Source organism: Aedes albopictus, chromosome 3 (assembly GCF_035046485.1).
Source record: "Aedes albopictus strain Foshan chromosome 3, AalbF5, whole genome shotgun sequence".
NCBI lineage: Eukaryota > Metazoa > Arthropoda > Insecta > Diptera > Culicidae > Aedes > Aedes albopictus.
This window is the reverse complement of record NC_085138.1, coordinates 58,505,994-58,533,427: the sequence shown is the minus strand read 5'-3', so window position 1 is coordinate 58,533,427 and position 27,434 is coordinate 58,505,994. Positions and strand designations below refer to the sequence as shown.

Below are 27,434 nucleotides of genomic sequence, written 5' to 3'. Positions count from 1 at the left end.
TAATAATCTATAATAATAATATATTTATGAGAACTTAACTAGGAAGGACTAAACTACACTAAGGTCTTCTTTACCACGGGGGATACGTACCATGTAAAAAAAAATCCTTGTTAATTCGCGAAACCGTGTTAATTTGAGAAACCGTGAAAAAAATACCGTACTAATTCGTGTAAAAAATTAGGGAAATCTGAAAATATTTGAAATGTTCTCACCTTCAGATATCCGAGGATTGTTTTAGAGAGTTAATAAGGATAGGGAGGGGAGTAGTTGTAAGGAGTGAATCTAGGGGTTAGTGGGGAAGGGGACAAGGGATGGGTTGTGGGGAGCAGAGTGCATACTGTTTCCAAAGAAGATCGCAGATGATATGTTAGGGTGTTAAGGACTGTTTAGACGGACGAAGCGAAGGATCAAGGAGACTGTCATCACCCCACAGATCCGTGGAGCAAGGTGGCGTAGAGAAAGACATGACCTCCAATTTTGATCTCCAAGAACTTCCGCGATCCATGTCGTAGAAGCTAAGATTTTATTGGGTTGCAAGTAGTGCACAAAAGCGCCAACACGTTACGTGAACTACTATGCAATCTGAAGGATAAGGTTACCCCGGATGAGCAGTCAGGAATTTATGAAATTCCGTGCTGGCACTGTCCAGCTGTCAACATAGGTCAGACACGCCGGAAATTCAAAACCAGAATCAGGGAACATAAAAATGCCGTTGACACAAACAAACTAAACGAATCCAGCGTGGCAGTTCATACTGCGAGCAGTAATCACAACATCAACTGGGAAGAAGTGAAACTATTCAAATGTGTCAACAAATCTTCGCATTTGAATGCATGGGAGTCCATGTTCATCATCACAGGGTGGAAAAAGCAATTGATGAATGAGGATGTCCCTCCCATCGCATCGTGTCTTTTCGACCTAGCAGACTTGAAGATAGAGTAACTTCTAGTCTTTTGGACGTATACGAACAACGTACGAACACAACGCAGTCAGTCGGACATTATCCTGAAGATGGGCTAGATCTCGCCCGAAACCGGTCGACAAAAGGTATTTTTAAAATATTTTTTTGACGATTGTAAGAACGATAAATGTTGTCTTGTGTTGCGTCGCATATTGTGTGTGTCGTGAAGTTCTTACGTTAGTGCAACTGTAAAACAAATTATGTTCTAGGTCTAGGTCCTCCAAGACCTTCCACGAGTAAAGACCTGAAGGTCTACAAGCGTTATCTACGGTTTGTTGTCACATTACTGATGCAGTGTAACATCCTACAGGTCCATTGAGCATTGTGCTGAAGAAAATTCATTTCAAAAGATATGCTTGGTCTTTCATGAGCTTCTGCGAATTAAGGCCTTACATGACAGATACGGTGTAACATTCTACAGGTCTATGCAGTATGGTTCTAGAACTACTTTTCAAAGATGATCTAGGTCCTCCAAGAACTCCCACGAGAAAAGGCCTTTGATCTACAAGCGTAATCAATGGATTATTCACGATGCAACATCCTACAGATCCATGGAGCATGGTTCATTACTGGTACGTTGTAACATCCAACAGGTCCATGAACCATTTTTCTGTACCTAAGGATCTAATTTTCAAAGATGTTCTAGGTCCTTCAAGAACTTCCGCGAGTAAAGACCTGAAAATCTACAAGCGTTATCAATGGTTTGTTGCCACATTGACATTACTGATACAGTGCAGCCTACAAGTCCAGGGAGCAAAGTTCTGTAGAGAAATAATTTTCGAAGATGATCTAGGACCTCCAAGAACTTCCACGAATAAAGGTCAAGCGTAATCAATGGATTGTTGTTGCATTTCTAATACGTAGCAACATTCTACAGGTCCATGAACCATTTTTCTGTAAGGGACTAATTTCCATACAAGTTCTAGATCCTTCAAGAATTTCCACGAGTAAAGAACTGAAGATCTACAAGCGTTATCAATGGTTTGTTGCCACATTACTGGTACAGTGTAGCGTTCTGCAGGTCCAGGGAGCATAGTTCTGTTGAGAAATAGTTGCCAAAGATCTTCTAGGTCCTCCAAGAACTTCCATGACTAAAACCTTAAGATCTTCAAGCGTAATCAACAGATTGTTCTTACATTACTTATACGGTGCAAGATCATACAGGACCATGGAGCATTGAGCTGAAGAGAACAAATCTTCAAAGATATTCTAAGTCCTCCAAGAAATTCCGTAATTAGAGGCCTTAGATATACAAGAGCAATCTATGGATTTCCATTATATCACTGATGCTGTGCAACATCCTACAGGTCCATGCAGAATTGCTGTGCAATGAACTAATTTCCAAAGATGTTCTAGGTTTCCCAGGAACTTCCCTTGAATAAAGTCCTTAGGTAGGATCTCTGAGCGTAATCAATGAATTGTTGTTTCATTACTGATGCGGGGCAACATACTTCAGATTTTCCGGTTGTCAACTGCGACTGCTATAGTTATGAACTTTGGCAAACTTCGGACTCACAATTGAGTTCTCGCATTGGTAAATAATTGAAGGAGTCCGTTGATCATGCTCCATAAATCTGTATGATGTTACATCGTATAAGTGATGTAAAATCAATTGAGTATTTACCCTAGTAGATTCAGGCCATCGATTACGCTTATAGATCTTAAGGCCTTTACTCGCGGAAGATCTTGGGTGCCTTAGAATATCCTTGAAAATAACATCTCTTCAGAACTATGCTCCATGGACCTGTAGGATGTTACACCGTATCAGTAATGTAACAAAAATCATTTATTACGCTTGAAGATCTTAAATTCTTTATACGCGGAAATTCTTGGATGACCTAGAGCATATTTGGTCCATGGATCTGTAGGATGTTATACCGCATCAGTACTTCTCTAACTATGCTCTAAGGACCTGGGATGTTGCGCCGTATCAGTAATGTAACTACAATAATCCATAGATTACGCTTGTAGATCTTATGGCGCTTACTGGCAAAATCCCTTGGATAAGCTAAGTTCTTGAATAACCTAAAACCTTTAGGAAAACCCCCATTTAACCCCTGTTTCCAGGCTCGACAATATGAAGTTCAGCGATGTTATTGTGTACTAAAGCTATAGAATCGTAAAACCAAAGCAAAATCTAACCATTTACCACTTTATCGAGCATCCATCTGTAAATAACTGTAACATGTAAATGCATTCCCAATAGCAAATCCATGCTTCTCTCAATCCAGACAACACAGAGATATTTCTAGGTGCTATGTCAGCACGTTAATTGGTAAAAAGACCATCGACCACCGAGACCATTTCAGTCGTTCCACACATCATTCTCGATCTGCATAGTCAAGCAGAAACATCTTTCAATCACTCAAATACCAGCCCCGGTGTGCCACATCCTACAGTCCGACGTCTATACATTCCGTTGTAAGTCAATGAGAGTGGAAAGGCATCCGGGAAATAATAGGGATTACATACCTAGATGATGCCAGTAGTGACTTGAACAATCCTTTATCATAAACCGGCTCCTCCAAGCAGTAATGCCCTTTTGCCGAATGACGATGATGCAATCATACTGCTATGTAGTATCTCCAACTGTAACCTCACGATGACGAAGACCACATTCTTCAGTTGAAGCCAATTTTCAGCTACGTCAATTTGTGGGCGGAAAGCTCCCAGCTTTCATGGAAAATTTCATTTCGAGAGCATATTTCTTCCGCAAATGTACTCAGCATGCAGTCCACTTGCAAGCCCCTCGGGCTGGTACTGGGACTTTCCAACCGAACGTTGCCAACATGTGCATATTTTACATCCTGGGAAAATAGAGAAAACCGAATCGAACTCTGTCTAAGCCGCTGGCTGGCTGGTTGGCGCTCGTTGGCTCGGTACATAATGGTGCTGTGTCCTATAACAAGTGCGAGTGTCTAGTTTCGAAACGAGTGTGGGAAGCAAAAAGATTAGAAGAAACCAATTGGATGCCAAGGATGCGGATGGAAAGTACGGGTTCACTTTCCCGGAAGTATTCTCATATTGCAGCTTCGCCAGGATAACTGGAAAATCGAGCTTCTGGCAGGTTTCGGATATTAAAATACTCGGTTGATAGAGAATATTTTTTCCACGTAGTGAAGAGTGGCCGAGCGAACATCATTGAATTGCTCACTTCTATTGAGGAACAAATGGTCGATGGAAAATTGGAAAGGGGTTTGAAGTAACTGAAATGCATAGTAATATTTGGGGGGCATTTATAAACCAATAGATGATTTTCTCGTCTTCATTTTACCCTATACAAAGAAAATTCATAGGCATAGGAAATAGCTACCCGACTGGCACTATAGAACGCATTCCTTACATCCAGGGTCACTACTGCACTGTAACGAATTTCCCTCCTCTCACGTTGGAGAGTTACATCCCGACGTCATATTGGTCTATATGCCGAAGGTTCTCAGGGTGGTTTCTCCGCCTTCGGCAATATGGCCAAGCTTTGTCACTTCCAAACCTCTGGGAAGACTCGTCCAGACATTTCTGCATAGCATATCTGAACATCTCGGAAGCCTCTGCAATAGCTACTTATAAGGTCGGGTTCGAAATTCCGTCCAGACCTGGGGCCTTACCTACAAACGTTAAACAAATTGCAATCGGTCCTACAAAAAGCCCCTTGATAATGATTCTCTCCAGCATTTCTGAAGACTGCTCCATTGGAGCTATTATACACCTTTTGTCTTGGCCCTCACGACCCTATAAGCATCGTCCCACACCGGTTCGTATTAGCACTCTAACAGACACTCTCATAGCTGACCTTTTTGCTTGCTTTTATCTTGGTCTTGGTCTTTACGACAAGCAATCGCAGAAGCGTACAAGGAAGCCGTCAGATGAGGAGTTACCAGGTGACGCTCGCAAGGCCAAGAGGTTGTTAACTCCGAAAATAAAGGGTAAAGCCAGCAAGTCGGACCCCGGCTGGCATCCCGGAAAACTGGAAGGGTAGGCCTCAAAAGGCCGGGGCGCCCCAAATTGAAGGCAGCAGGAGGTTCCTACCATGTGTAGGTTCTCAGCCATCGTAGATTAGGGCGGGTAAGGAAAAGGATGCCCCTTGGACCCTAGTGGACAGAAAGAAAAAGAAGAAGAAGAGGAATGAAGCATACGAACAGCAGCTTAGGGACGCTAAGCCATGGTATGATAGGAAGGCAGGCGTCATCAAGACAGTCGAGTTTAAGTACTTGGAAGTCTTGAAGGCAATGAAGTGTGATGCCCAAGGTCGTGGATCTCGGAACCGACGTACGCAGTATTCTTCGTACTCGTACCGGCGAAGTGACAAGTAGTATAAGTGCGCTGCCTAAAAATATCTGGCAGAAGAGTAACTGCGGTAACAGTGCGAGGCTTAGATGTCCACCGCAGCCGTTCGACTACGGAAAGCCCCGGTAGGGTCACGCAGGTGGCCTTGGTTCAGCTAACTGTGGCAGACGCTAGTGAGTCCATTAAAAAAGGCCTACAAATAAGGCCTTCTACAGGGATTCATCTATGAACACATTCTCTGAGGATTCCTTACTTACCTTACCGATCAGGCTAAGGCCGGGGTGGCCTCTGCTGCACACAGTAGCCGTCTCCATTCCACTCGGTCCATGGCTGTTTGTCTCCAGTTCCGCACTCTGCGTAGGGTACGCAGATCGTCCTCCACTTGGTCGACCCACCTAGCTCGCTGCGCACCACGTCTTCTTGTACCGGTCGGATGACTCGAGAACCATTTTAGTCGGGTTGCTATCCGACATCCTGATGACGTGACCCGCCCACCGTCGTATTTTCCCCTATGTTATTCGCAATGGGAATTTTTACGGGTGGCTTATTGGGCCTACGCCAACACTCATGTCTCGCCGGAGGGCCATCGTGCAAGTTCTGTTTAACGTCCCAACCAACACTGGGACGACCACGCTGATGGGGCTACCACCTTGGATCTAGCTGGGTGTGGTGCAGCTTTTCTTACTCAGCCGCTGGATGCCAGAACAGACACTGAGCCGCACCTCCTTGGTGAACAGACGCTCGGGTCGTACCTCCTCAATCTAGATGAAGTCAGAAGGACAACAGTGCCCGGGCTGCACTACCAGCTAAGCACACAACTCTTAGCTGGCGGTCTTTGTCATCGCTTGACCCGTAGAAGCATGAGGTAGGAACTTGTGAGGACCAGAGCTATGTTGGACGCTCTCCTTATCGACTCACCGTTTTGCACCCTTGAGGATTCCTACCAGGTTTAATTTTGCAATTCTTCCAGAGAATCCTGTAGAAATACGTCCCAGAATTTCCCATTGAATTCCTTCCGGTGTTCCATTCAGGGTTCCTCATGGGATCCTTTTTCCGAATTTCTTCATGAGTTTCTCCCAGAATTCTTTCAGGTATTTCTCATAAGGTCATTAATTTTTCACGGGTTTCTTTAAGGGATTTCTTTAGAAACTCTCCCCTGGGTTACCATCACTTATCCCTGGCGGGATTCTTTCAGGGATTCCTCCCGGGATGTCTTGATTGCTTACTCCCGGGATATCTTTCGACATTCTTTTTGGAATTCCTTTAACCCTCTAATACCCAACCCCGCCTTTAGACGGGGTATAGTTTGAGCATTTTTGTAATTTTTGTTCCGTGGAAAATCAAAATTTTTATATTTTTGGCTGATATTTAGGGCTTATTTGTATATTTCAAAATAGTTTTAGGTGTATTTTAAAGCGTATTAACATTTTTTTAAACATCTTTGAAAAATTGATGTTTTAGTCACCTTTTAGAAGTCATTGTTTATTTTATACTGAATCGCTACAATAAACATATTTTAAATTTTTAACAAATCATTCCATCCTAGTTTAATAGTTTAAAGAAATCGAATACACTCTAAATTATTAAAAAAAATAAAAATATTTCAACAATCATCATAAAATCTCAAAATGTTTTCATCTAAAAAAATCCATACCCCAAATAGGCTTCCAGGAAAAATATAAAAGTGTGGGGATGTTCAAAAAAAATTAGAAAAATCAAAAATCGAAATCGAGAATTGAAAAGAATCATCTTCCAAAACATTTATAAATCGATTTTAGATGCCGAAAAAACGATATTTAGATCAAAATGAAAAAAAAAAAATTTATTAGAGAGTTAACTTAACGTTTTCCACCGGAATTTCTTTCGGGATTATTTCCCGAATTCCTTCATTGATCGTTTCCGTTTTTTACTGTTCTTCCTTCAAGGATTCTTCCAGGATTTTGTCAAAGGTTTCTCCAGGATTGTTTTTTTGGAATTCCGTTGAGAACTCCTCCCAAGATTGATTCCAATTTATTGGTTCCTCCTGGGATTCCATCAGGGATTCCGCCCGAGGTTCTTTCAGTAATTTCTGCAAGGATTCCTTCTGATATTTTTTCACGGATTACATATTCCCGAGACTGCATGAGAAACACCTTTAGGATTCTTTCTGGGCTTTCTCTCAGGATTCCTTCATTAATTTTCACCGGGTTGCCTTTTGAGACTCTTTCCGAGATTTATGCAGTGACATACGTGGGACCGCGCATAACTCACGAACAGAACGTCCGATTTGAATCTTCTTTATTTTGTTCTGTTAATTTTCACCCAAGGAAGGTTTATGAGGCATAAACATGGAGAAATTAAAGTCGTTTTTCCATGCAGTTTGTATACGGGGACTTGGAACGTTAAAACGTAGCCAGCAATCGGACAGCTAGTTATTTTTAAAATTTCTTCATTTATTTCCCCAGGGTTTCCTCCACTGGTTCCTCGCGGGATTCCTTTGAAGATTTGTCCCAGGATTCTTTCCGGGTTCTTTGACAGATTATTCCCGAGATCCCGTCATGGATACTTCCTGGGTTTTCTTCCAGAATTTCTTCATTAATACGAAATTTCTCCTGAGTATCCATAAAGAATTCCTCTAGGAATTCCATCAGGTATTCCATCTTAGAATTCTTCAGATTCATTCATTGATCTTTTCCGGATTTTCTTAGCGAATTTCTTCCACGATTCTGTCTGGATGAATTATAATCTGGGTGATACCCTGAAGAAGGCCCAAACCAAGGGTCCAAACGTCAAATGGAATAGTATCACCTCGCTTACAATTTCCGGAAATCCTTCATCGATTTCTTCAGGAAATTCTTCCGGGATTCCTTCAGGGATGTTTCCCGACTTTGCACCAGGATATCTTTCACGGATTATTTTCAAGACCGCATAATGAATTCTTCCAGGATAATTCATAAGTTTTCTCGCAGGGTTCCTTAAGATATGACTCCCGAGCAGGGATGCCATATACATAGATTTATCTGTATTAGACGGATTTTTGAACATCCATACAGATTTCGTTTTGTATGAAATACAGATTTTTGAGTTAGTGGGGCTGTTTTATTTTTGTATGGGAAACAGATTTTTGAAAAGAGCCTCAACAACGAAATCAAGCAAATCGACTGAAATTTGACCTAGCCACAGGTCAAGGCGATGGCTGGCAATCGCCCAGGATGGAAATCTTTCAATTCAGCCGTCTGCACCACCGTGGGTGCCCAGGACTGAAAGTAGTAAGTAAGTATTATTCTCGAGACCACATAAGGAAGTCTTCCAGGATAATTCATAAGTTTTCTCCCAGGATTCCTTTAGATATCTCTTCCGTGATTTATTCTAAGGATATTTATAGGGATTCCTTTGGAAACTTCTCCCGTGATTCCTGTTATTGATTCTTCCCGGGTTGGCATTAGGAATATAACTCGGAGTATTCTTTTGGAATTCCTTCCTATATTTTATAATTATTCCATCAGTAATGATTCCAGGGATTCCTCTCAGGATTCCTTTTGAGATTTCTCTTGATTTTTTTAGGGATTCTTCCAGGATTTTTCCTGCAATTTATCTGAGACTTCTATTATAGATTACTCCAGAGATTCCATTAATGATTTCTTCAAGGATTTCTTCAGAGGGTCATACTGGGGTTTCTTTCAGAGATTTCTCCCGGAATTCTTTGAAAGATTACTCCTAGATATTTTAGGGATTCCTTCAATAAGTCCTCCCGGGATTGTTTCATTGATTCTTCTCAGGTTTCTTTCAGCAACCGAGAAAAACTTAAAAATAAGAAGACACAGAAAGTTGATTCGCGTTCTGCTAATAAAACATTCTGTGTCTTCTAATTTTCAAGTTTTTCCCAGTACGTTTCGACGTACCAGCAAATTGGTACAAGCCTGTAAAGGGTAACATATACATGTGTACCGTACTTGTGTCTCATAGTCTCAGTTTTAAGTCGTGGCAGAAACTCTAGATTGAGTTTAAATAAGGGCGAAAGTAACATGAGAGAGTTCTCTTCATAGACTCTCTCATCTTCAAATTAAAGTGACAAGATGCAAGTATTGTTGAACTTTTTGGTCATAAATCGCTAGGTTGCGATGCAATCTAGCGTCTAAGTGTAAAAAAGTTCGATTTTGCATCTTGTCACTTTAATTTGCAGAAGAGAGAGTCAATGAAGAGAACTCTCTCATGTTACTTTCGCCCTTATTTAAACTCAATCTAGAACTGATTACTTGACACGTGATAATTAGCGAGCTACTTAGTTGCGAATATCAAAACGGTACGTGTCACAAAAGTTTAGCTTATTGGACGCAGTGTCTTAATTTCCAGGGGAGGAAAAAAAATAGACCACGGTAGCATCCATTTATTACGTAACGCTAAGTCCCCTCCGTAACGCTTTTTTTATATGAAAATCCCAAATTTTTTGTACGGACCGTAACGCTTGGTCATACTCCCCCCTACAATTAGATCGTTACGTTATTTGTGGATGGCGCCACACCAGCCGCAGCACATCTTCTTCTTCTTTGTGGCTCGACGTTCGCATTGGAACTTGGTCTGCCTCTATTCAACTTAGTTTTCTTAGAGCAATTCCACAGCTAGTAATTAAAGGGCTTCCTTCACCCGCCATTGCATGAATTTGTACATTGTGTGGCAAGTACAATTATACACTATGCCCAGGGAGTCGAGAAAAGTTTCCCGAATGGAAACGAGAATCGAACCCACCGTCTCCGGATTGGCGATCCATAGCCTTAACTACTAGGCTAACTGGAGACCCCAGCACATACAGTTCGGTTACTAGGTATGCGGAGTGCGGGAGTACGTTTTGATATTATGAAAACAATTCGCTCTCGCTTGTTTAATTATACAAGACAAGACCACGAGCGTGTTGAGAGATTGGCATCTAAGTCGATGAGAGATGGCATTGTGAAAATAGGAGTGTTTATGGTGTGGGCTCGAAGTCACTTTGGCTTTCTATTCCGCAGAATTGTTACCTGTGGCTTCGCTGGTTAAAGCGCCGGTCTAGCGAATACGAAGTCGTGGGTTCGAATCCCACCATGATTTTTTCACAATTTTATCTCTCAATTTGCCAATTAATCAACATTCTGTGTCTTCTAATTTCCTAGTTTTTCCCAGTACGTTTCGACTTACCAGTAAATTGGTACAATGTGTTCTTTCATAGAATCATACTGACATTCATTCAATTCGTTCATCGAATTCTATCAAGAATTCTTCCCGAGATTCCGTTTGGGATTTCTACCATGCCTTTTTCACTTATTCACTTCATTACTCTGGCTTTTTGAGGGGTTTCTCGTATTCCGATATTTATTAAGCGATGTTTTATGGAATTTCTTTATCGATCCTTCACGGATTTCCTTTAGGGATTTTACCTAGAATTTTTTAGGAGTTTTCTCTCGGGATTCCTGCGAATGTTTCTCTTTGGTATTTTTTCCGCGATTCCTTCAGGGATTCTCCCGGTGCTTTTTCAAGATTCCTCGTGAAATTCTTCCCGGGATTTGAATGTAGTGTTAGTATTAAAGTTGTACTGGAATAGATCAGTGTAAACTATCAGATGATGAGGATCTAAATTGAAGAATTTTGTTGGAACCACACCAGACTTCCATTTTATTTTCGTGAAATATTATTTGTTTTATTTGTACTAAACGGTTGAAAATAATATAATTTATAACACACCTTGAGCGTTAACGGGGGCATAATCTTACAGTAGACCCAACTGGGTAATGTCTTATGAAATAGATTGATGAATCATCAAAATAAGGGAATAAAATTTGAAATGATTTAATGATCAATGCATAGTAGGTAGCCAATATATACCAAGTAGGTATCCACGTAATCTGAACAAGAAAAAAATCTCCTAACATTTTTCCTCTTTAACCGAGGAAACAACCTTTTAGTCAGAACGATGCTAATCTCACTGGGCGTAAAGCGTAAAAGTCAAGCAAGTTTATCCAAAATTATAATTCAATTGGACGTAGCCCACACAACAATAATATCAATTCAGCCCAGCCACCAGCAAGCACTGGTTATCCGGTTATTCCATCAGCAAAACGAAGCGAGTGCGAAGAAAATGAATTAGTTTGCCGAATCTCAATCTCACTTCATCGCCTCGCCTTTGGCTGGGCAAGATGATCTACATTCACAGTTCACTTCCGTCGATTGGACGCTACGACGGGGTACATGAGCCAGCATAAGATTTTCGGCTTTTGTATGTTGTATGGATTTATGGATGTTTTCTCATTCTTTATGGCGTAACGTCCCAACTGGGACAAAGCCTGTTTCTTAGCTTTTTTGAGCACTTACACAGATATTAACGGAGTGCTTTCTCTGCAAATGACCATTCTACGTTCGTATATCATGTGGCAGGCCCGAAAATATTTTGTGCTCAAGGAAGTCAAAGAAATTTTCATTACAAAAAGCTTCTAAACCGACCGGGAGTCGAACCCGTTATCCTCAGCATGGTATTGCTGAATACTCGCGTTTACCGCTTCGGATATATGGGCCCTGATAGTACATTGCACATTTATAATCAGTCGAATTTCCTTTTCTCGACAACACACAGATAAAAATAATGAGATTTACACGTCATGTTATCTTCAGTTTAGTCATGTAAACTTAGTGTTATGATGGTTTACATGATATATCATGTAAATTTGTGTTATATGTCATGTAAACACACAGAGTCATGCTGAATTACATGACATATAATGGAAGTTTACTTGATATTTTATGATTTTTACATGATATGTCATGTAAACTTCTGTGATATCGCACGCTCCAATCATGTGCATCATATGTCACAGAATTTTACACTCTTTTTTCGATCTGTGCATGGCATTGATTACACTAGGGTCCTGGGTCTATTTAGCCGACGCGGTAAGCACACGGGTGTTCAGCATGACCATCAGTAGGGCGGATCGAGAGGCACGTTTGGGAAAATTGTATCATGATCATACTAAGAGTGACGGATTCGATTCCAGGTTGGTCCAAGAACTTTTCGTAACGAAAATTTTCTTGACTCCCGTGGGTATAAAATATCGTCGTGCCGAAACCAACGAAACCTTTTACAATAGATAGCGTTATGATTGTCTCTTTCTATTTAGATCTGTCAATTGACAGGACATATCATGTATTGGGCTGCAAAACGGTGAGTCGATAAGGAGAGCGTCCAACATAGCTCTGTTCCTCACAAGATCCTACCTCATGCTTCCACGGGTCAAGCGATGACAAAGACCGCCAGCTAAGAGTTGTGTGCTTAGCTGGTAGTGTAGCCTGGGCACTGTTGTCCTTCTGACTTCAGCTAGATTGAGGAGGTACGATTCGAGCGTTTGTTCACCAAGGAGGTGCGGCTCAAACAGCGTCTGTTCTGGCATCCAGCGGCTGAGTAAGAAACGTTGCACCACGCCCAGCTAGATCCAAGGTGGTAGCCCCATCAGCGTGGTCGTCCCAGTGTTGGTTGGGACGTTAAACAGAACTGGCACGATGGCCCTCCGGCGAGACAGGAGTTTTGGCGTAGGCCCAATAAGCCACCCGTAAAAATCCCCATTGCGAATAACATAGGAGAAAATACGACTGGATACAATCGGCAAAGACCCAAGCGACGAAATAAGGACTACGATTGGAAACTTGGAACATGGAATTGCAAGTCACTAGGTTTCGCAGGATGTGACAGGATAATCTACGACGAACTACATCTCCGCAAATTCGACATCGTGGCGTTGCAGGAACTTCGTTGGACTGGACAGAAAGTGTGAAAAAGCGGGCATCGAGCGGCTACCTTCTACCAAAGCTGTGGCACCACCAACGAACTTGGAACAGGATTTATAGTGTTGGGCATGATGCGTCAACGTGTAATCGGGTGGCAGCCGATCAACGCAAGGATGTGCATGTTGAGAGTTAAGGGCCGTTTCTTCAACTACATCATCATCAGCGTCCACTGCCCACACGAAGGGAGACCCGATGACGAGAAAGAAGCGTTCTACGCGCAGTTAGAGCAAACATACGATGGTTGCTCGCCGCGTGACGTGAAAATCGTTGTCGGCGACATGAACGCGCAGGTAGGAAGGGAGGAAATGTACAGACCGGTAATCGGGCGGAACAGCCTGCACGCCGTATCGAATGATAACGGCCAGCGATGCGTAAACTTTGCAGCCTCCCATGGTAAGTAGTCCGAAGCACCTTCTTCCCCCGCAAAGATATCCACAAAGCCACCTGGAGATCACCCGACCATCAAACAGAAAGCCAAATCGACCACGTTCTAATCGACGGTAAATTCTTCTCAGATATAACCAACGTCCGCACATACCGCAGTGCGAATATAGATTCGGATCACTACTTAGTCGCTGTATGCATGCGCTCAAAACTTTCGACAGTTATCACCACGCGTCGAACGCCGCGGCTCAACATCGAGCAACTTCGTAACGTAGAAGTGGCTCAAGACTACGCGCAGCAGTTAGCAGTGGCCCTACCAACGGAAGAGCAGCTTGGCGCAGCTACACTTGAAGATGGCTGGAGGGACATCCGATCCGCCATAGGTAGTACCTCGGCTACAGCACTAGGCTTCGCGACTCCGAATCACAGAAACGACTGGTACGACGGCGAATGTGAACAGTTAGAAAACGAGAAGAATGCAGCATGGGCGAGAATGCTGCAACACCGTACGAGAGCGAATGAGGCACGTTACAAACAGGCGCGGAACAGGCAGAACTCAGTCTTCCGGATGAAGAAGCGCCAGCAGGAAGAACGAGATCGCGAAGCGATGGAAGAGCTGTACCGCGCTAAGGACACACGAAAGTTCTACGAGAAGCTGAACCGCTCGCGCAGAGGCTTTGTGCCACAAGCCGACATGTGCCGAGATAATCACGGTAATATTCTCACGAGCGAGCGTGAGGTGGTCAAGAGGTGGCGGCAGCATTACGATGAGCACCTCAATGACGACGTTGCAAGTACCGAAGGTGGCGTGGTAACAGATCTAGGAGTATGTGCACAGGACGAAAGACTTCCGGCCCCTGACCTTCAAGAGATTGAGGAGGAGGTTGGCCGGTTGATAAACAACAAAGCCGCTGGAGCAGATCAACTACCAAGCGAGCTTCTAAAATACGGCGGAGAAGCACTGGTGAGAGCACTACACTGGGTCATTACCAAGATTTGGGAGGAGGAAGTATTACCGGAGGAATGGATGGAAGGTATCGTGTGTCCCATCTACAAAAAGGGCGACAAGTTGGATTGCGGGAACTACCGCGCGATCACACTACTGAGCGCTGCCTACAAGATACTCTCTCAAATGTTATGCCGCCGACTATCACCGATTGCAAGAGAGTTCGTGGGGCAATATCAGGCTGGATTTATGGGTGAACGCGCTACAACGGACCAGATGTTCGCCATCTGCCAGGTGTTGCAGAAATGCCTTGAATACAACGTGCCCACTCATCACTTGTTCATCAATTTCAAATCGGCGTATGATACAATCGATCGAGAACAGCTATGGCAGATTATGCACGAATACGGATTCCCGGATAAACTGATACGGTTGATCAAGGCGACGATGGATCGAGTGATGTGCGTAGTTCGAGTATCAGGGACACTCTCGAGTCCCTTCGAATCTCGCAGAGGGTTACGGCAACGTGATGGTCTTTCGTGTTTGCTGTTCAACATTGCTTTGGAGGGTGTAATAAGAAGAGCGGGGATAAACACGAGTGGGACGATTTTCACGAAGTCCGTTCAGCTGCTTGGTTTCGCCGATGATATTGATATTATTGCTCGTAAATTTGAGACGATGGCGGAAACGTACAGTGTATCAAACAATTGTCCGTACAGCAATTTTTTGGTCAAAATAATTTTCCATTTAAATGTTTATAACTTTTTTATTCGTCAATCAAAAACGCTGAAATTTTGACCATGTATAACCCATATATTAAGGCTCCATTGGTAAAATTTTGAGCGAGATCGGATAAGTTTTCTGAAAGTTATAGAACTTTTAGTAAAACTTATAAGATTTTTGAACACATTTTTAAAACATTATATCTTAATATGTATTGGATGAAACTTTTTCAATATTTTTTTGTGTTACAGCTTATACCTAAGGCTTTCATATGCAGCTTTGTTTGAGGTTTTATATTCACTACAAAAAATATGAAAAATCTGTATATGTTCAGAGTGTCATTTGGAAATTTATCATATTTTGATCAATAAAAGTGCCAAGTGTTTTCAACTTTTTTAAACTCTCTTAATGTAATATTTTTATACAGGACCTACTAAGCTACATATGAAGAGTAGGTCCTATGGATTTTTCGTTCAGTTAATGCACTTTTATTGGTGGAAAACGTTTGGCAGATTATATGTGCAAAATATGGTAAATTTTAAAACATCGTCAGCTACATAAGCACATTTTTCATATTTTTTGTAGTGAATATAAAACCCTAAACAAAGCTGCATACGAAAGCCTTAGGTATGAGATGTAACACAAAAAAAATTGAAAAAATTTTATCGAGTACATACTGAGATATAATGTTTTAAAAATGTGTTCAAAAATATAATAAGTTTCACTAAAAGTTCTATAACTTTCAGAAAACTTATTCGATCTCGCTCAAAATTTTACCAATGGAGCTTGAATATATGATTCATGATTGGTCAAATTTTTAGCGTTTTTGATTGACGCATAAAAAAGTTAATAACATTTGAATGAAAAATTATTTTGACAAAAAAATTGCTGTATGGACAATTGTTTGATACACTGTACATCCGACTAAAGAGTGAAGCCAGGCGAATCGGATTAGTCATTAATGTGTCGAAGACAAAGTACATGATGGCAAAGGGCTCCAGGGAGGAATCACCGCATCTGCCACCCCGAATTTATATCGACGGTGATGAAATCGAGGCGGTTGAAGAATTCGTGTACTTGGGCTCACTGGTGACCGACGACAACGACACTAGCAGAGAAATTCAGAGGCGCATTGTGGCAGGAAATCGTGCTTACTTTGGACTCCGCAGAACTCTACGAACGAATAAAGTTCGCCGTAACACAAAGTTAACCATCTACAAAACGTTGATTAGACCGGTCGTCCTCTATGGGCACGAAACATGGACCCTACGTGCAGAGGACCAACGCGCCCTTGGAGTTTTCGAACGGAAGGTGTTGCGTACCATCTACGGCGGAGTGCAGATGGAAGACGGGATTTGGAGAAGGCGAATGAACCACGAGCTGCATCAGCTGCTGGGAGAACCAACCATCGTCCATACCGCGAAAATCGGGAGGCTACGGTGGGCGGGTCACGTCATCAGGATGTCGGATAGCAACCCGACTAAAATGGTTCTCGAGAGTCATCCTTTCGGTACAAGAAAACGTGGAGCGCAGCGAGCTAGGTGGGTCGACCAAGTGGAGGACGATCTGCGGACCCTACGCAGAGTGCGGAACTGGAGGCAAACAGCCATGGACTGAGTGGAATGGAGGCGGCTACTATGTACAGTAGAGGCCACCCTGGTTTTAGGCTGACCGGTAAGGTAAGTATATCATGTAGAAGTGCTCAATAGAGCTGAGAAGCAAGCTTTGTCCCTGTTTGGACGTTACATCAAGTAGAATACTGTTGCTGTAAGCCACGAATTCAACTGAAAAATCTACAAACCGTTCAATACACGCATAACGCAATGCGGAATTATAAATTGTTATCACAAGCTCTGTCCCCCTGGGGTTTCCACCAATTGAATATGATACAGCTGATTTTAATTAAAAACTTCAAAATTAATTGCGCCATTTTATCGCAGATTATTTCCCAAATGAGCTTGTCCGCTGTAATGCTCAAATCCTATCACGGGGATCATCGCGATACTTTTCATAGAGTAAACAATACGTTATCACTGCTAGCACCTACAGAGCGTTGTTCATCAATTCGTCGAAAATTTCTTAATCAATGATTTATGCTAATTAAGCGCTCATTTTTCAGCTGGGCTCTCGCCTCCAAACTAAACCCAACCAATCCGGATAATGATGCGGCCTGAATCTAGGCAAACCCGGTTAATCACCATCGGTTAGTTCTTGTTGATGGAGGGGGTCTGACCATCTGACCAAGGGTTGATTTGCGCCGACGACAATCGCACATACTCAATTCAGCCAATCTATTATACAAGACCATATGGCGTCGCTCGCATCCGAATTATCACATTTGCCTTTTACGACTCCATTCGGGTCGTACTCCAAACTGAACAAACATACGCCGTCGTCGTCCAAAGTATCTACATACCAAGGTAAGAGATTCCCGCTAATATTCACGTATTAGTGAGAAAAGGAAAAAAGCAAAAAATAGTTATGAAATTTGCGCTGATTTGTATGGGCACATCACTATTTAGCAAACTTTCTTAAGAAATTAAGCACTCCCATCTTAGAAGCTATTATTTAATTACATCTAACTGGATTAAATGTGACCTCCATGCAATAAAACAGAAAATATTGCCATTTGAAAATCGGTAACATTTTTTTTTAAATTGGTTCTAAACATATTTTTTCAGCATTTAGAAACATCCAAACTAACAACACTTCACAAACTTAACTGAAATAATGACATTTTAGTGTAAAAACACCAACTTTTCATAACTAACGCAGATGTGTTGGTGAGTCTCATTTTTGACATTTGCGGGAATCTCTTACCTTGGTACATATTTATATACTTTGGTCGTCGTCGGGCCGGGTCGGATTGTTGGAGAAATGAACTACATCAATCTGCATGCGTAATGATATGCGGCCCGATTCGTTGCGGCGACGCGACGCAGAGGTTCGGGAGTGCGACGTGTGTGTGGGCGGACGTTGTTCCGTTCTGGGTCGGTCGGGAAGTCGTCGTTGTCGCAGTCCCAGTTGTCAACGGCAAGCTCGAGCCGTCATGTTAACTAGGTGTAGGTCGTCGGCGTCGTCGCTCGAATGCGAACGAACATAACGAGACCGCGAAACTACAGCCAGCCAAGCCTTTGCACTTTGCGCCGGGAGGCTGGTAGGGTGATTATGAGAATCAGAACAATTAGCTCCATGTCGATGTTGTACGTACGCCACTTGATGTGTGCGATGTTTATTACTGCGGATGCAGCATGGGTTAACCAAGCCAACAAAAACAATGCTAGGTTACCTACTCATTTGGAGAGAGCAAATGTTATGCCAATCTGACGCATAGCGCTGGAGCTCGATGTTAATGAGTGAAGGTCGCCGCTGCTGGCTGGAGCAACGTTCATGTGCGCAACTAATTATTCTGCTGCACTTATGAATATTTGAAATTTGAAGGGTGTTGGGATTTGAGACTTTCGCGGGAGATGACGAATCAAATATTCAAATATTTGAGTCGAAAATACCTGCATCACCCGTAGATGATACAGAATTACAGGGCGGGCCAGATTTCGTCAACCCATGATAGCATTCCCAAGCAACCAAAAGTTCGAATTCCACTTGAAGAACGAACTCAGAAGTTCAAGTTTGGTTCAATTCCGGTTTCGTTGAACTTGATTCTCCAAAAAGTTACTCATGTATTGTTTATGAACTTGGAAGTACATGTACAAGCTTTTGACTTCTCTTCAAAACCACATTAAAATAGAAAGGAGGTCCAGAAAAAAATTACTTTGAACTTTTGAGCACACATTTTTTTTTTCATTTTTTCGAAGCTTATTTTTAAGCTGAATAGCGTTCCTTTCAGCGACACAAGTGTACTTCTAGTGAACTTAAGTTCGGTTAATTACTTAAAAAGTGAGCTGAATAGAATGCTATTCATCTTCCTTCGAATAGCTGATTAAGCCCAAACATGCTATTTTATCCGAACTTTTGGTTGCTTGGGTTTTGGGCTGGCAAAATCGGGATTTTTTTTAAATCAATAGTTTACTCACAATAAGGCGCAGTCCATAAACTACGTAGACTGAATTTGTAAGGACCGTAGACTTTGGCCAGACCCCCCCGTCCCCACTCAGAGTCTACGTAGTTTATGGACAGCCCCTAAAGTGGTTCTGAGACAGTCAAACATAACATCAGCGAAGAAGGGTTGCCTGAGATAGTGAAATCAAAAGAGGGAGCCTTAGAGAAATCTTTGGATCAAGCACCGGTAACCTGGGAAAAAATAAAGAGAACTTCTTAAAAGAGTCCCTAGGAAAAACTCTATATCCGCTCTACATCTGCACTCAATTTCAAGATAAATTCATTAAGTGGTTCTTGGAGTGATCCCTACAGAAATTTCTGAATATATCCCTTGAAGAGTTCTTTAGAAAGAAGAAACTCCTGAAAAAATCCTGCAGGGATATAAGCAATAATTTCTGGACGAATCTCAGTGTTGGTAAAATCACACTCAAAGAACACTCATGAACCGCTCCTGCGTGAGCAAACTCTCGCGCGATTCTGAATCATTTGCTCACGCGCGAGATTTTCATGCAAAGTCTCGCTCTCACGAGTCAAGCTCCAAAATCTCGTTCACTTCTAAAATGAATCCAAATCAATTTGAACGGCATTCAATGTTATTGTACGCTAGGTTTACTTTTGTTCTATCATGTAATCCTAAAAACATCGATGTAAATAATAAGAACACCAAGAAATAATTAAACGAGTGAAATCACGAGTCAACTCATGCATGACTTTTTCGACGGTGAGTTTGGCGAGAATCGCGCATGAAACAACTCAACCTTGAGATTTGAGAACCAACACTGAGCATGAGTACCTGGCGCAATCATAACAAAAATTTTGGATTTATCATAAGAGCAATGACTGGAAAAATCTTAGAGATTTGAAAGGATTCATACTGAATTCCCCGGAAAAATAGAACAGAATGAGTTCTTGGAAGAACATCAGTAGAAATAACTGGAAGAATTCAAACAGAAATTGGCTTCTTTAGTGGTGTTGAGATAATTCCATATTCACAATCTACATGCCAAACTGAGCCGAAATCCAAATTTTCATGAACTTTGGTGCCCGGGAACCTATTTAAAAATCGATTTAAAGTTTGTATGGGAGCGATTTGTCGAATCACCCCTCGTCGCATTTCGTACTGGGCGGAGCTGTCAAGCAGTTGCCCAGCTGTCAAAAGGTGATTTCAAAAAATCTTTTTGTAATTGAATTTAGGTATCAAAATAAAGTTTTAAAAATCTGAAAAAAAATCATACTGGCTTAAAAAAAGGTGCTCTTTTGAATAAAATCAAAAAATCAATATATTATTCTTAATTTAAAAACCCAATTGCTGGAAGAATTGCAGCAAGAACTTTTGAAGGAATCCTTCGAAATAATCCTGAAGAATACCGACATAAATTCTTTGATAAATTCAAGGAGTAATTGTAGGAGTGTTATTATTATATTAGAGAAATCCCCGGAGAAATTCCTGGGTGCATACTTTGAGGAGCTTCTGTAGGAATTGCTGAAAAAATACTGCGGGAATACCAGCAGGAAGAACATCTGGTGAAATCTCAGCAGAAATTCCTGAAGGAATCCCAAAACAAATTCTGGAGGTAATAATAAAAGAAAGCCTGGAATTGGACAATTAATGCAAAATGTTGCATGTTTATCATTGGAGTTATGTGTTTTAGGCATTTATAATGTTCCATTATGTGTTTCGTACCGTAAACCGGGGTCAAATTGATCAGCGGGGTGAAATTGATCAATCAGGGACTACATTGTAATTTCATTCCAGCAACTTCTATACGTCGTTATGATCATAAAGTTCTTACGTCATTCAGTACATCGGTGTCTAGAGATGAGTGTGCACTTTTCAGTTTTTTAGAAAAAGTTAATCTTACATTACTTTTTTAAAGGTTTTTCAAAGTGTTTATTACTTAGATGAAGCCTTTGGTACTAAACAATCAGTTGCCATTAGTATTACCTGTAAACTTTCTGTGTTAACATTTTTATGGAACCTTTATTGTGATGTTATGTACCTATTCTAGAAAAGAATCAGTTATCAAACTGTTGTATTTTGTTTAAAAAGTAATTAAATGTGGCTGAACTCGCTTATTTCATAGGAAATTGCCTACCTTCAGGCGTTTAAGAGTCAATTTCGAAAGTTAAATTACCTTTTTAACAGCCAAATTCACAAGTTGTAAGAAATTTAACACGTTATTCGTGTTCAGAAGGTCATAATTAAGTGGATAAGGCGATTTAGAATGTAAACTGATGTGTAATTGTATGCTGATCAATTTCACCCTAAAATGGTATTTTCCATTTTTTAGGGTTTGAAGCTATTTAACTTTATGTTAAAATTTGTTGAACCAAAATTGTGTCACGCAGCTTTGTAGAGGTCCACCCAGTACTGATTTTTCATGAATTCTTTTGACAATATTTGGATTCGTACTCATGTTATCAGCAAAAGGTGTTTTAAAGTGATCAATTTGACCCCGGTTTACGGTACCTAAGTGTTCAAATGTGGGGCCCGATACGAAAAATAAAATGAGCATTTGTAGAGTTTTGATGTATATTCTGTTACATACAGTCGCCCCATGTTGGGCGCAAATGTAATAAAATAAACATGGGAACATTATAAATGCACAACGCCGCTCGTTGGGCATATACATTAGAACCCTACAATTTCTCATTTTATTTTTCGTATCAGGCCCCACGTTTGAACACTTAGGTACGAAACACATAATGGAACATTACAAATGCACTAAACACATAACTCAAATAATAAACATGCAACACTGAACAACGATAACGAAGTTCAATTCCAGGATGACAAGATTTCGTAATTGTTCTTGGTTCATCAGTCAATCCAGTAATCGTATTTTTTCTGGCTGGTTACCGTTTTGTTCGCAGACCTGGTTGCTTACAAAGCTTGCCGATGGATGTCCGTGTTAGGGGAAGGCTAGAAAAGACAATAATAGACTAGAACATAGGTTCCCAAACTTTCAGGTCGCGCGACCCCCTTTTGTCAGCAGACGTAGTTTTCGCGACCCCCCATAGAAATTCTCTCATTTGTTGTCTGTTACAGTAAAATATTTTACCCTCGCGACCCCCTGGATGAAGGCCGGCGACCCCCCTGGGGATCGCGACTCACAGTTTGGGAAACCATGGACTAGAATACACTTGAATAGACTAGAATAGAGTAAAACAGACTGGAATATATGAGAATAGTCTAGAATAGACTATAATATACTAGAATAGATTAGAGACTAGAATATACTAGAACAGACTAGAATAGACTAGAATAGACTAGAATAGACAAGAATAGACTAGAATGTCCAGAATGCCCAGTGTGCAATGGTTTAGAGGAAACGGCGGAACACGTTTTGTTCGTGTGCCCGCGTTTTCGCACAATGCGTGACCGCATGCTTGCCACATGCGGGGAGGACACAAACCCGGACAACTTGGTCCAGAGGATGTGTAGGGATGAGTTTGGCTGGAACGCCGTTTCAACGGCTATCACCCATATCGTCTGGGAGCTACAGAGGAGGTGGCGCGTGGACTCGGAGAGTGGTTAGTCCAGATGCAGTACAAGAGGTGGTCCAGGGGTTCGGAGTCGGCTTCGTAGGTCATACCGGTGCCCTGCGGTCGAGATCGACCCTTACAGCGATTATGTGGCCGCGGAGAGGAATTCCCGGTAGCAGTGCTGTCGTGGCGTCAGTCTACTGGGTTGGATCTGAGCCCGCGGTTGGAAAGGGGTCCCCGGCAAGGGTCGGGGTAGGTGAGACCCTGCTGTCTGCAACCTACGGATGCATCTGATAGGGCCTGAAGGGTAGTGATACCCTTCCTTACGGGCAGGTCAGATCGGGTTACACGTGGGCATCAGTTCTTGATGTCCGCTCAGCAGTAGGGCGCGGGCGGGGTTGACACTGCCCGCCTTCCGAGGACAAAGGGAGTGGCGAGGACCACTCGGGAAACTGGCTAAGCGCCAGCATGCTACCGTGATGGACTCTCCAAAGCGAGTCATCGATGTTCGTTGCTGCAGGCTACGCAGCTAACCTTGTGGGTGCGATGTGCACTAGCCCCTCTCTGAAGCAATACCTTCTTGGTGGTTCCGGAGAGACGTAGGGTTTGGCGACCATAGGAATGGTTTAGTGGGTACGAGGAGAGAGTAGTCCTGGCTTTTACTTTTGTTGTAGAAGACGGCCTCAGACCTACACTACCCTAACCTTCTGTTAGGGTGTCTGTTGAGCAGATTATCCCCCTATGGTTTAGAAGAAAAAAAAGACTAGAATAGACTAGAATAGACTAGAATAGACTAGAATAGACTAGAATAGACTAGAATAGACTAGAATAGACTAGAATAGACTAGAATAGACTAGAATAGACTAGAATAGACTAGAATAGACTAGAATAGACAAGAATAGACTAGAATAGACTAGAATAGACTAGAATAGACTAGAATAGACTAGAATAGACTAGAATAGACTAGAATAGACTAGAATAGACTAGAATAGACTAGAATAGACTAGAATAGACTAGAATAGACTAGAATAGACTAGAATAGACTAGAATAGACTAGAATAGACTAGAATAGACTAGAATAGACTAGAATAGACTAGAATAGACTAGAATAGACTAGAATAGACTAGAATAGACTAGAATAGACTAGAATAGACTAGAATAGACTAGAATAGACTAGAATAGACTAGAATAGACTAGAATAGACTAGAATAGACTAGAATAGACTAGAATAGACTAGAATAGACTAGAATAGACTAGAATAGACTAGAATAGACTAGAATAGACTAGAATAGACTAGAATAGACTAGAATAGACTAGAATAGACTAGAATAGACTAGAATAGACTAGAATAGACTAGAATAGACTAGAATAGACTAGAATAGACTAGAATAGACTAGAATAGACTAGAATAGACTAGAATAGACTAGAATAGACTAGAATAGACTAGAATAGACCAAAATAGACTAGAATAGAATAGACTAGAATAGACTAGAATAGACTAGAATAGACCAGAATAGAATAGAATAGAATAGAATAGAATAGAATAGAATAGAATAGAATAGAATAGAATAGAATAGAATAGAATAGAATAGAATAGAATAGAATAGAATAGAATAGAATAAAATAGAATAGAATAGAATAGAATAGAATAGAATAGAATAGAATAGAATAGAATAGAATAGAATAGAATAGAATAGAATAGAATAGAATAGAATAGAATAGAATAGAATAGAATAGAATAGAATAGAATAGAATAGAATAGAATAGAATAGAATAGAATAGAATAGAATAGAATAGAATAGAATAGAATAGAATAGAATAGAATAGAATAGAATAGAATAGAATAGAATAGAATAGAATAGAATAGAATAGAATAGAATAGAATAGAATAGAATAGAATAGAATAGAATAGAATAGAATAGAATAGAATAGAATAGAATAGAATAGAATAGAATAGAATAGAATAGAATAGAATAGAATAGAATAGAATAGAATAGAATAGAATAGAATAGAATAGAATAGAATAGAATAGAATAGAATAGAATAGAATAGAATAGAATAGAATAGAATAGAATAGAATAGAATAGAATAGAATAGAATAGAATAGAATAGAATAGAATAGAATAGAATAGAATAGAATAGAATAGAATAGAATAGAATAGAATAGAATAGAATAGAATAGAATAGAATAGAATAGAATAGAATAGAATAGAATAGAATAGAATAGAATAGAATAGAATAGAATAGAATAGAATAGAATAGAATATAATAGAATATAATAGAATAGAATAGAATAGAATAGAATAGAATAGAATAGAATAGAATAGAATAGAATATAATAGAATAGAATAGAATAGAATAGAATAGAATAGAATAGAATAGAATAGACTAGAATAGAATAGAATAGAATAGAACTTATAAGCGAAACCCATTTTTCATTACAGTTGTCATGCTCTTTATATGTCATCGCTAAACGCATTCAGTGAGATACTCAAAGCGTACATACACGTACACTCCTCATTATTGATGGTAGAGATTTCCACGTGTAAACCAAATGCGAAAAAACTGTGTACATCTCAAAAAACTGTTCTTATCATAACGTTGTCATCTTGAGCTCTCTATCGCGATCATCACACCGTCAGCGTCGCCATCGTCGTCGCGTTGTATTCATCATCACCATATTCATACCGTATCGTATGGCGGCCTCATGTTGGCGCAAAACGGATCCGTCCGAAATCATGTTCGCACGCTCCCAAACGACGACGACGCGACGATTTCGCTGCACACTGCATCAGAGCGATGTTGTGCGCTGTGATTGATAGAATATTCCACTATGTAGCGGGTACGGGGGAACATGGACTAAAACTCACTAATGAGGGTGAAATGTTCCAAAAAATAAGAAAACATTTAGAAAAATTCCTTGAATCAAGGGTCCCTCCCTGATCATAATTACTATTGAACGAAGTCAAGACATATTTACATAAGAAATCTTTCTGGGAGCTTGCCAGTCGCTCCTAGAGAAACTATAAGTATTCTAATGCAAATTGATCATTTCCGGTTTATCTTGCTTGCTCGTATTGGATTCAGACGATTTTGTTATTAACCACGTGTTTCCAGTAGATTGAGAAAAAAATGGAGACACGTGGTTGTTGATGCCCATGCTAATCTATAATTTTGAAAATAATTACACTGTAGACCATCATTCATCATTGAAAAAGATGTAAGTGTGAAAACCGGCATTTTACACCCCATTACCCCTGCAGCAATATCATCATCGTAGTGGGACTAACGGTTCGTGGTTGTGCGATATGGATGGATGTGTGTCCTGTCGACATTGATGTGAGAGATGCATTTTATGGAGTTCATAATAAGCGCTGCTGTAGACTGAAGAGTATCGGTGGGGTAGCCAGCAACTAAATGATTGTCGTTGAGGGATTTTTCGCGGAAATTGTGGACGATATTGTCGCAGCGGGATGGAAAGAGTAATTGGATGTTCAGTCGTAATTTAAAGAGTTTTTTATCTCGATGTTTTATGGGATTTGCTGAACGAGAATTGAATAATGTGAGGAAGAACAAAAACCGATTACGGTTAGATTGAAATATTGATGGTTGGCTATCAATTATTTTCAATTATCGCTTAGCATAAATTTTCGTTAATAAGCATTAAAAAATGTAGAATAAAAAGCTTCAATGGCTGAAACTAAGTCGGTTTGTAACAATAACTAGTCGACCGCAACAGCAAGTGCTACATTATCTGCATACACGAACTCACTGAAAAGGCGAAAACTTCTTCAGGCAGTGAGATTTTCCTGTTCCGGTGTCAGAAGCAAGCACAGTCACGTAAGATACACACATTTTATCCCGGAGAGTTTTCCACATTCCGAACGGAACGGGAACCACACTGCGAGGAATGTCACTTTCCAGGAGCATTCCAACTTTTAGTGTCCTTTATGCATTCAGAGCAAATATTCTTCAACCCAGTCCGCCCCAAAGTTGTTGGGGGCAAGTAAGTGGCAGAGGGTCCACCCGAGAATGCTGTTATTTGTGCTGTTGTGGTGAGTGTATGTACGCCGCGCCGTGGAACGACGACGCGTCGCTGCGGTGCGGTGGAGCGCCGACACTGACGATGGTCCGTGAACGTGCCCAAGGCGAACAACCGCAAACAGGACTACCTAACCACGTTTCCACCCTGAAGCAATGTAGTTGCCGTCCATTTGTCGTGCATGTCGTCTTCATACGGAAAGTCATTTTCACGGAGTTTCCCAAGAAAAGAAAAGAGTGTGATGGGGTAAATGTTCAATCATATTCTATATTCTATAAATTGTATCAATATTCTAAAAATCTAAATAGTTGAAGCGGCATTATTGAAGAATCAGAAAATCTTTCAATAAATTGATGGACAATGTTTTATTGAATTTATTGAATATGTTCTAGCGTGGTTCAAAAAATCATTTTTGCTCCACACCGCTTATTCGATTCGTAACCGGATTCTAAGCCTTCTCCCAAAACTTGAGCTGAATTGGTTGAAAATTGAGAGTGCACAAGCCCTTCAAAGTTTGTATGGGAATTACTATGGGAAAGGGACGTTTTTCATACAATTAACCGTAGCATTTCCCCAAATGCCCTAGAGTGTTAGTTGACCCTTGGTACTTCTAGGCTACTCTATCAGCTACAACTTTGCCGAAGACCACATTCAAATCGGACGCCTCATTAATTAGTTATTGATTTTTCTCCAGAATGAAAATGTTTGATCATGATGATTACACTATTCGATGGGCAATACTGCAAGTACTGCAAGTTGCCTTG

The 27,434-nt window shown here is 40.9% G+C and overlaps 1 protein-coding gene across 1 annotated transcript in view; it reads right to left on the bottom strand.

Annotated features, from left to right (window-relative positions):
• The window catches only part of LOC109416235 (galactosylgalactosylxylosylprotein 3-beta-glucuronosyltransferase P), a gene marked incomplete in the record, with an annotated part of 233,330 nt that overhangs the window by 25,423 nt on the left and 180,473 nt on the right, over nucleotides 1-27,434 (bottom strand).